Here is a 10842-nt window from a genome sequence, read left to right on the forward strand (position 1 = left end):
CAATAAGAGTGGCTCCAAATGTTATTGAGACATGATTCCTTGTCTACATCTTTACACCATCTTCCAACACTACTATATTAGCTACCTGACAGAGTTGCAGCAGACTATTGAAACTTTGAAATGTTCCAGTGGCTTGGATTTTCTGCGTAATATTGGTGTGCAGGTGCACTGGGCCAGCGGCCGCTGGCTGAAATCACCTGGGGGTCACTGTCACGTGGGCCGTGGGGGTGGAACCCACAACGCACTCTGCTCCCCGTGAAGGACCTCAGCCCCTTTCAACTGCTTCATTCTGCACATCTACAATCTCCCCGGGTTTCTTCTCCCAGGTCTCCACTATTTTCTTGCTGCTTTCCCATAAAAATCATTGAGCTAAAGTTCACATTTGCACAATCATGAATGTTTAACCACAGCTCTTTAGTCTTAGAAGTTAAAAATTAAGAACAGTTTATTATAGAAACTATTTCCAAGGAGAGTTGATTATTTTTAAGTTGATTTTTTTTTTTCCTTTTTTGGCTTTTTTTTTGTTGTTGTTTTGTTTTTGTTTTTTTGTTTTTTTGTTTTTTTCCGGTACCAGGAACCGAACTCACGACCTTGCGCTTGCCAGGCAGTTTTTTACCTTTTTTGAGATGGGGTTTCACTATGCAGTTCAGGATGGCCTTGAACTCACTTTGTAGCCCAGGCTGGCCTCGAACACACAGCGATCCTCCTGCCTCAGCCTCCTGAGTGCTGGGATTATAGGTGTGTGCCACCATGCCTAGCCTTTTAAATCGATTCTTCATGTTTTTTGTAGATACCACTAAACTATGTGTTGTAGTCAGGGAATAGACTTAATACAGGGCACATAATTTACAGGATTATTTTATAATAGTCACCCAAAGAGTCAAATGTATGAGATAGCAATAGCTTTGTCCACACACTAGAAACAAATAATCCAGCTGAAAGTCTGGATTCTATGGCAATGTCCTCCACAAGTTCAGATGGAGGCCTAGAGCCCACAACATTGTCTTATGAGTATCACGGATCTGCACCGGGAAGGCCCAAAGGTCAGTGGTGGAAGCTGGAAAGTCTGTGCCAGCGGGATGAAGGATCTGTGCCAGCAGGCTGAGGGATCTGCACTGGAGCCAGGAAGGGATGTGCAAAGTAAGGACCGGAGCTCCCGAAAAAACTACCACAGCCGTCCTCAGCCTATGAGAACATCTCAGTTCGTATCAGGAAAACCAGTGTGACAAGGTTGTCCAGAAGAATCACCAGCACCCACCTTCCCCTGCGGTTCTCCCTTTATGCTGTCGGCAACAACCCTCAGGTGGGCCCTCCATACCCAGCACCACGCTGACTCAGTTCGGCTGGGTGTTCCAAGGCACCATTAGTTAATCCACCACAGTATCTATGAATGATATAGAAATGCAAAAGACCCAGAATAACCAAAACAATCTAGAAAGAAGAAATAAAGTTAAAGGAATTATACTACCTGACTTCGACATTTACAAAACTATAGTGATAAAGCTACAATAATCTCAGTGGTGCACCTACAGCAAGAGGATAGAGAATACAGTATGTTCAAGAGGACAGGATGAGGTATATACCTGTATATATGGTCAATAGTGTCAAAGAATATTCCATAAGAGCATAAAGGCAGTCCAATGGAGAAAGGGAAACCTTTTCAGTGCATGATACTGAAATAAATGGGTATTCCAAAGGGAGGGGGGGGGGTTAGCCTCTATCTCCAACCATATTTAAAAGGTGTTTCAGAGTGTACCAGTAAACACGAATGTAAAGAGCTAAAACTATGACAGTTCTAGAAAAATGTGTTTGCAAGCTTGAAAAGTCACTTTTTAAACAGAACACAAAGTATTAACCACAAAAGGAAACAATAAACTGGGACTTCACAAAACTAAAATCCCTTGGCAGCAACAGACTTCTTCAAGCTTAGCAGACAGATCAGAGTCCAGGAGAAGAAAGTCGCTGCACGAAAATCTGAGAAAGGATGTTTAACAACTTTGTCAGGTTTTTTAACGCTCCTCTAGTACAGTGATATAAAAGACCACTCAGTTTTTAAAATGGGCGAAACCGTGAACACCTGGGCAAAACAAGATTCACGAATGCCCAGTGCGTACGTGGAAGGGCCTCGAGACCATTCACTGTCAGGGAAATGCAAACAAAACTACAGTAAGATGTTACTGGACATCCATTCAAATGGTTTAAATTTAAAAGACAGAAAAATAGCAAACGTTAGCAGGAGTGTGAAGCCAACACAACTTCTCACCCTCGCTGATGAGGAAGTACAAGGGTCTAACCAGCTTGGAAACTGGCAGTTTCTTAAAAAGTTAAGAAATACACGTGCTCTGTAACACAACAATTTCAACTCTAGTGCTGGTCCAGAAGAGGTGAGGACACTGCACCAAGGAGGGTCTGTGCAAGAATGCGCGCGGAAGCTTTATTCACAGCAGCCTCCAAACTGCAGAGGCCAGCTGTCCATCGGGACAACGAAACATTTTAAAAATACATAAACGCATGCAACGCTGCTCTACTCAGTTCAGTAATTAAAAAACAGCGCAGTTCAGTAATTAAAAAATCAAACAACTGGATACAAAAACGTAACTAAATCTCGAGAACGTTACCTGAGCGGAAGAAGTTAATACCAGAGCATATACATTGTGATTCCCCAGTATGAAGCTTTGTAGAAAAATAAAGAAAACAAGTCCATGATAGAAGTCAGAAAATGGGTTGTTCTAGAAGTAGCCAAGCACAAGCAAGCTTTCTGGTTGAGGAAAATACACTGTATACTTTAAAAGTACGATTTAAGGTATTTTAATAACAAGCATATAGGAGCAGTACAGAAGACACAAAACATGCAAACTCTGGAAGAAGCAGGCATGGTGGTGCACATCTGTAATCCCACCTGTCAGGAGGCTGAGGCAGGAGGATTGCAAGTTCAAGCCCAGCCTGGGTAATTCAGTGAGACCCCATCTCAAAATAAAAAAGGTCTGGAAATGTAAGTCGGTGTGACAGTCCTGGATTCAATGCCCAGTACTATTTAAAGAGATAAACGTGGAATGGATAGAAGCTACTGTATGACAGAAATGCCCCAAACACCATTTAGTTGCCCTCAATAAAAAATTTGTTTTTAAAAAAATTCAAATGTTGGCATTGTCCAGAAAACTCTGACAGTGAATGTACAATTGAACTGCTGGAATTGTTCGCTGAAACATTTTGACTTACGTTAAACCGTTACATCCCCACATTCGTATGTGAAAGTCTGACACACCAATGAAACGGGGAAGGTAGCCAGTTCCTGGTCTGTCCCACCCTTGCCACCTGCCGTCATACACTTAAGAACCTCGGACCCCGTGGAGAGGAATTCTCTGACGTCCAGAACTACCAATAACAGGAAGGAGAGAATGTCGTACTTCTTAGGAAGAACTGCTCCCCATCATAGGGGAAGTCAGCGCCTTCTCCTCGTGCACACCCCGTCCTAGCAGCGCCGCGAGGCCTCTGGGAGGGCAGCAGATGGGTCGGAGTCTTCACAAAGCCCAGCTCCACAGGCCTCACCGCCTCCTGCAAGCATCAGTAGCTGTGCTCTACAACCAGCTCTGCTGAAATCCCGAGCAATTACCCGCCTGCGCACTGCGAGAAGAGACTGAATCGGAACTGCGGCGGACCTACGATAATACCTTCTCTCAGAGTGCAGCCATACTCTGTGTAAAGTGAGATCGCCTCGCCTTGCAGGGGTGCCGCTGTCCTGGTGAGAGGCCTTTGCAGCCAGTTGCTCCTGGGACGCTTCACCGCCCGTGGGTTTGCAGCCAGCGGGCTGTGTCGGCCGGGGCACGGGGCCGCCTTCCTTGCCCTTTCCCCTCTGGCTGCAGTGAGGCGGCTGCAGGGGCGCTGAGGCTGGAGACGAGCGATGCGGGCTCCACGGACGCACGCGCTCACGCAAACTGGCCGGGTGCTTCCTTACATCTGCAAATGCCAGTCTTTAAATTGTCTCCATTTAAAAAGAAACTCCTGTAAACAATCACATCGTACATTCTCTAGGCCTTTCGTCCTTGCACTTTCAAGGCAGAGTACACTGCACTTTGGCATCTATTCCCGTGCACGTCTCTGTCACCGCTCGCCTTTGAGAGCGTGGAGAGGGTCACCGCGCACATCGCGTGAGAAACAGGATTGCTCTGTTGCTGGTCACAAACCACGGCAGGCTGGAGCACGGGGAAAACGAATCAAAAGGATCACTTTCAAATAAATAGAGGCGTAAAATAAAAAGGGAACGCTACATTTACAAAATGCAAACAGGATAAGCCACAGATTACTACGGAAGCGTCTTTAGTAATAAAGCTGGATGTCTAAAGAAGACTCCAGGGCTACAGCGCAGTGTCTTAAATAAAGCTCGGTCTCCTATGCTTCACTCGCACTAGTCACTAACTTGTAGGACAAACCGAAATCTAACTTTCAACATTAATTTTTTCCTGAGAGGCCGGGTGTACATGAAGTAAGTGACTTTCACATTTGGCTTCAGCAGCACGAGTTATGAATAACACACGGAGACTGTGGTGACTGGGTCTGGCAGTCTCTCGGTGGCCGGTGTAGCAGGAACCGTCCTTGCCTCGCTCCTCTGCGATGCCCCTCCTGGTTTCAAGGCCTGTCACTGAGGTCAGAGGGGAGCTTTTCCCACTGGCTCCTGAGTTTCCTTCCTACAGACAAAGACTCTGTCTGACCACCATTTAGCCAGGCTCCTCTGAGCCCTCCTCTGCACTTTGCGCCCGCCTTGGCCTACGAAGGCTTCACCAGGCACTAACGTGGTAGCCCGCAGGGCAAGGACGCGTGCCTAGGGTGGCCATGGCTCTCCTTAGGGTGCCTGGAGAGAGCGGGGACCAAGACAAGGCACAGTCCCCAAAGTCACACCGCCACGACCCACTCCCTCAACTAGGCTCCATCTCCTCAGTAGCATCACCTTCCAACACTGTCCTCTCTTTATGGCCTCAGCAGTGAACCAGTCCACTGATGGACCAGAGCCCTCAACACCCAGTCACCTTCCGAAGTGTCATCCACTGGCAACCAAGCCGCCAGGGCATGGCCTCTGGGGACATCTCAGACGCAGGGGTAACACGGAGGAAGGGTTACAGAGGCATGCGAGGCAATGCTTTCAGAAGGGGCATCAGAGCAGACGGCTAAAGGCGTGCTAGCAAGGCAGGAGGAGCTGCCTCCGGGCAGTCCCTATGCTCTTCACATTGCTCAGAAGGAAGACACTCATTGTCGTGACAGCCCAGCATTACGCTAGATAGGGCACAATGGATTACTTAGAAATGAAAGAAGAGAACTTGGGAAGACCAGTGAAGAAAGAGCTGAATGGCTAAACAAAATAAAGCATAGCTCCAGAATATTACAAAGTCACTACAATAGGATTTTAAATTACTGTTTAAACTGGAAGAATGTAGACTCAAACTACTGAGAAACAAACTGCACATATATATGTTCTTGTCCACATTAAAATAATGATTATGTTTATAGGCACAGAAAGTACTCTAAAACAGAAAATCACAAAATATTTTAAAGGTTTTTTTTCTCCCTGTTCTATTGAGGTGCAAAGCAATATGCAAAAACCTGAATATAACTAACGTCTGCAATTGATGATTTGGACATATGTATACACTCATGCTACATTCACCATTAGCAAGATAGTGAATGCCGGGCATGGTGGTGCACACCTGTAATCCCAGCACTTGAGAGGCTGAGGCAGGAGGACTGCTGCCAATTCGAGGCCAGCCTGGACTACATAGTGAGTTCAAGGATAGCCTGAACTGCATAGTGAGACTCTGTCTCAAAAAAAACCCGGCAAGAGAATAAATATATCCATCACTTCCAAAAGTTTCCTGTGTCTCCTTGTGTTTTTGGAGCTTGATTTTGCTGTATTGTGCTTTTGTTTGTTGTTGTTTTGCTTTTGGTTCAAGGGGTGATGCGTGTGTTAACAGCACTGAAAGTGCCATCTACTCTGTTAACAAATTTTTCTGTGCCATACCTTCTGGCTAGCTATCAACACTATGTTACAGAGCAGAGTGCTGAGGTTTATACGTCTCTTACAACCGTAACTTCACGTACGATTAACACTTGCTTTGCAGGCCCCTTCTCCCCTCCTCTTGTACCCGCAGTTTTATGGTCCACCTCTGTGTTTGACTTAGATGCCTACTAGGAGGGCTCCTTCAGTCTTTGTCCTGGTGTGGCTGACTTAGTTCGTTCTGCACCAACTGCAAGCCCAGTGGTGTGTCGCCAGTGGTCAGATTTTCTTCTTTGTAAAGGCTTAACAATATTTCACCATGTGTACGTGTCACGTCTTCTTTTTGATCCATTTACCTGTTGGTGACATTTGAGCGTTTCTGGCTACTTTGAGTAACAGGATGACCACTTTCTCCTGGCATCCCTAGTCTCAGCTCGTTTGCTACATGCCCCAGAGTAAGACTGCTGCGTCGGAGCCATGTGGTTCCACTTTAAACTTTTTAGCAAGCTGTACGCGGTGTAGCCTCTCGGCCACACCCTTTCGCAGTTCCGCAGCAGCGGCGCACGAAACCTGCGGTTTCCCAGCCGCGCTGCCCGTGCTTTCCATCTTCCGCTTTTGATAACAGGCTCTAACGGGTTTAAGGCACTGTCTCAGGTGGCCTTGGTACGCATTTCCCTGGTGACTAATGAAGAGGAGCATATTTTTCAGATGGCTTTTGGCCCGTGTCTTCTTCAAGAACATCGCAGAATAGTAATAATATTCTGTCTCTATTTGGTACAATCAGAGGTGAATTTTGTTCCTTGCCCACTAAAAAAATATTTTTAAGTTTCTACCGGGAATATATCTCCCTTTTACTTTTCCATTTTACTTTTTAATCTTCATTTAAATAATAACATGTGTTCTTAAAATAATGTGTTCATTAAATAATAATTTAAATACTAGTATGTGTTCATTGAAAATAATTCAAATAGTAGAGAAGCACGTAAGGTAGCAAGGAAAGATTCCCCACTGTTAGCCCACTTCTCCCCAGACCTTCACGCTGACGACGTCTGTTAGCAGCTTTTCTGTCCCTAGAGAACTTGTAAAGCACATGTATGTGTGTGCAATGTTATCTTTTTTTCCCTGACAACATATATGCCTGTAGTGGATTGAGAGCTGGTGGGCAACTTGTAACCCCCGGCTGAACTGAGTAAGTGTGGTGCTGGGTGTGGGCGGCCCACCTGGGGACTGTTGCCAGCAGCGTAAAAGGCAGACCTGGAGAAGAAGCGAGGCTGCTGGGAGCAGAGAAAGGCTGTTGGGAACTGATAGTTGTAAGGAGCTGTTGGTTCTGTTGGAGGAGCTCCTCATGCCGGCTTTCCTGATGAACTTGGCTGTTTTCATCCTCTGAGGAGCTCGGGACTTTGTTGGCACTGAGAATAGCTTTGCTTCACTTTGGAAGAGCTCTGGTCCTCACTCTGAGCATCGTTTCCTGGCCCCAGGGGGAAGATGGTGCGTTGCTGGTCTCCTGGAGAAGCTGGTTGCATTGGTTTTCCTGATGGGAGCTCAGCTGTCCTGATCATGGGAGGAGCTCGGGAGCTCGCTGCTGCTGAGGACGGCTGTGGGGCCTTTCCGGGGAGCTCTGATTCTTACTTTGCATGTCACTTCCTGGCTCCAGTGCAGATCCCTTAGCCTGCTAGCACAGATCCTTCATCCTGCTGGCACAGACTTCCTAGATTCCACCACTGACCTTTGGGCCTTCCCAGTGCAGATCCGTGAAACAGGCCTGCATGAGACATTATCATGGGCTCTAGGTCTTCAGCTGGACTCATGCAGGACATTATTGTGGGATCCAGGCCCTCAGCTAGATTCCTTGGTCTTCGCGCGTGGACAGATTTTCTGCACTCTCATACATCATTCTTTGGGTGACTACTATAAATAATCTTATAAATTATGTGTCATGTATTATATTGTTCTCCCTTGCAAAATATCCCCCAAACCGACACAATGCCATTATATAATAACATACATAACATCATAGGACCTTTCCTTTTTATTTAAAAAAGACTTTAGTACATTCCCATGTCAGAACACAGATGTCTCATTCTCTCTGAACCGCGGGGCAGAGTTCTCGCATTTGGATTCTACAACATTTCTGAAAGTACTAAAGTGCTGCTCTCAACAACCCGCTGTTGTAAACAGGGCTGCGAGGCAGCTGCTTGCGTTCACCGCGGCGCGGCTCGCCTGGTCCAGCACACGGGCATCTGAGGACACAGCTCAGGCCGCACCGGCACAGCGCGTCGCCGGGAGTGGACACCTCTGCGGGTCCGCACGACGCAGCTTCTCCGCCTGTTGCTACAGGTGGAGCTTATTTCCCAGGCATTGTTACCGCAGCTCGAGGGCCGCTGCTGAGAACGGGCGGTGCGGTGCCCTGCACAAGGCCCGCCTTCACCAGAGTACCTGCAGGAGGGGTGCGTGGTGCCGCCCGCACTCCCGCCTCGGTTCCCTCCCGCGCTCTCCCTGCGGGCCTGCGACCCGCACATTCCAAACACAGCACTCGCGCTGTATTCTCGCCTCGGGCTCTGCTTTCTGGAGGACCTGGGCACAAACACATTGTGAAGGAAAAACCGTTGAAAAATAAAAGAAAATACAACTGTGTTCTGGACATTAACAAGTGCCTTGCAGTCAGGAGGCTGAGGCAGGGAAATCACAAGTTTGAGGCTAACCTGGGCTACACAGTGAGACCCTGTCTCAAAAATAAATAAATAATAATCGACAACGTCTTAATATGTGCACTGTGTGGATGATCAGAGGGTAGCTCTGAGCATGAAATGACCCGCTCAGCTGTTTTGAGGGGTGTCGCACCCCGCTCTTTCCGGCAGTTGCACCCTCATTTTGCACCGCACTGGCGGATCCAGCTCCTTGCCTCGTCAAACACTAGCAGAAGTCTTAGTGGGCCGTGTGGCTCTGTGATACCCACCAGTCTTTTCATCGGCTTTCTATTTGTGAAGACGTGAATTGCACCACCGTGAGCAGTTTTCAACGTTTTCTTTATACAGTGCAAATGTATCTTATTAACACTGTTAGTTCTGTGGTTGGTTTAAAAGACATTATTTCTTCCGTTATGCTCTAGAAATGGTTTATATTTGTGTGGTAGTATAATTTTGAAAATAGCTACTGTTCCGAATGTTCCCATTACTTCCAGTCATAGAATGGATTCTCTCGAAATAAAACTATGCTACCTGCAAATAATAACTTTCCCTCCTCTGTTCCAAGATCTCTAGCTCGCATTGCTGTCTGACATTAACTCATTCAACAAATAATTGAATTTGTGCTGTGTGTCAGGCATTGTGCTAAGCTTTGGACCCTGTTTTCAGAACTGGGCGATTACATGGTATAATAATACACATTTTGTTTTTTCACAAGAAAAGTTGTTTTCTTATGTTTCATTATTAAGTATGATAATAATATTTGCTTTAAAATATACACATTTGACCAGGTGTGGTGGCGCACACCTGTAATCCTAGCACTCAGGAGGCTGAGGCAGAAGGCTTGCTGCAAGTTTGAGGCCATCCTGGGCTACATAAGTGAGTTCAAAGCCAGCCTGCACTACATGACAGACCTTGTCTCAAAGAAACCAAAAACCAAACAAAATATACACATTTTACCAAGTGAAGGGTGGATATTAATTTAAAACTATTTTAATATAAGAACTTTTATCAAAAAGGGATGTTTTGAGCTATCCACCTAAAAGATCAGCTACTTGGGGATTGAGGCAGGAGGATGGCAAGTTCAAGGCCAGTATGGGCAACTTAGCAAGACTCCATCTCAAAATAAAAATGAAAAGGTCTGGCGATGTAGCTCAGTGCACCCTGGTTTCAATCCCCAGTACTACAGTACTATCTCAAAAAATAATAATAAAAATGATATGGAACTGCGTCAAATGCATTTTTCATTTAGTACATTGTTCGTAAGTTTTTAAATCTATTTAATGTTGATTATATATTCTTGCAATTAAAGACATATCAATTTAGTATTTTTAGGCCTACAGAATCCTAAACTAAAAAGTATACAGGAATAAGCACAAGAAGGTTCATACCCTCTCCCTGAAATCATGGCTTAATCTTGGTTTATGAAATGGTCAGCAGCCGGGGGTGGTGGTGTACATCTGTAATCCCAGCACTTGGGAGGCTGAGGCAGGAGGAAGTTCGAGGCCAGCCTGGGCAACATAGTGAGTTTAAGGCCTGCCTGAACTAAGTAGTGAGACCCTGTCTCAAAAAAAAAAAAGTCAGTGAACCTGAGCAAGTAAAATGGCCTCACCTTCGATTTACCAAGAGATGAGAGAATCACGATCAAGTAACGCACAGATCTTAAAGCTCAAGCCCATGTGTTTGCAACCAGGTCAACCTGTGAGATGGCCCTGCCATTACTACTGGGCCCATAACCTGGGAAAATCCATCAGCCCCTCTGTGTCTACAAAATGGGAATGATCACTCCATCTCCACAGGGGTGGGGAAGCTGGGCTAAGAGAACGTGTGAACTCTACTTAGCAGCTATTATAGATTAACGGTTTGCAATTGCTGATGATCTTTCAGAACATTTGTTTAAACAAAAGACACATTTATTCAGCCTCTTGATCAGACCATTACATTTGGCAATCAACAGCATGGGTGCAAAAAAAGTCTACATTAAAACCCTTTGTTGGAATGCTTTACGCCTTCCACAGAACAGAAACTAAAACAATCTGTGATACAATTAGTCACAAATACAGTCGAGTTTTTCACCCATACGCGAGGATCGTCTAAAACACACCTTCTCTGTAGCCACTTTGTACACCTTCCCTGGAGCCGCGAGGCCCTGCCACCACTGTGCTTGGCTGG

This window comes from Chinchilla lanigera, unplaced genomic scaffold, assembly GCF_000276665.1.
Source record: "Chinchilla lanigera isolate Chin_1 unplaced genomic scaffold, ChiLan1.0 scaffold00010, whole genome shotgun sequence".
Taxonomy (NCBI): domain Eukaryota; kingdom Metazoa; phylum Chordata; class Mammalia; order Rodentia; family Chinchillidae; genus Chinchilla; species Chinchilla lanigera.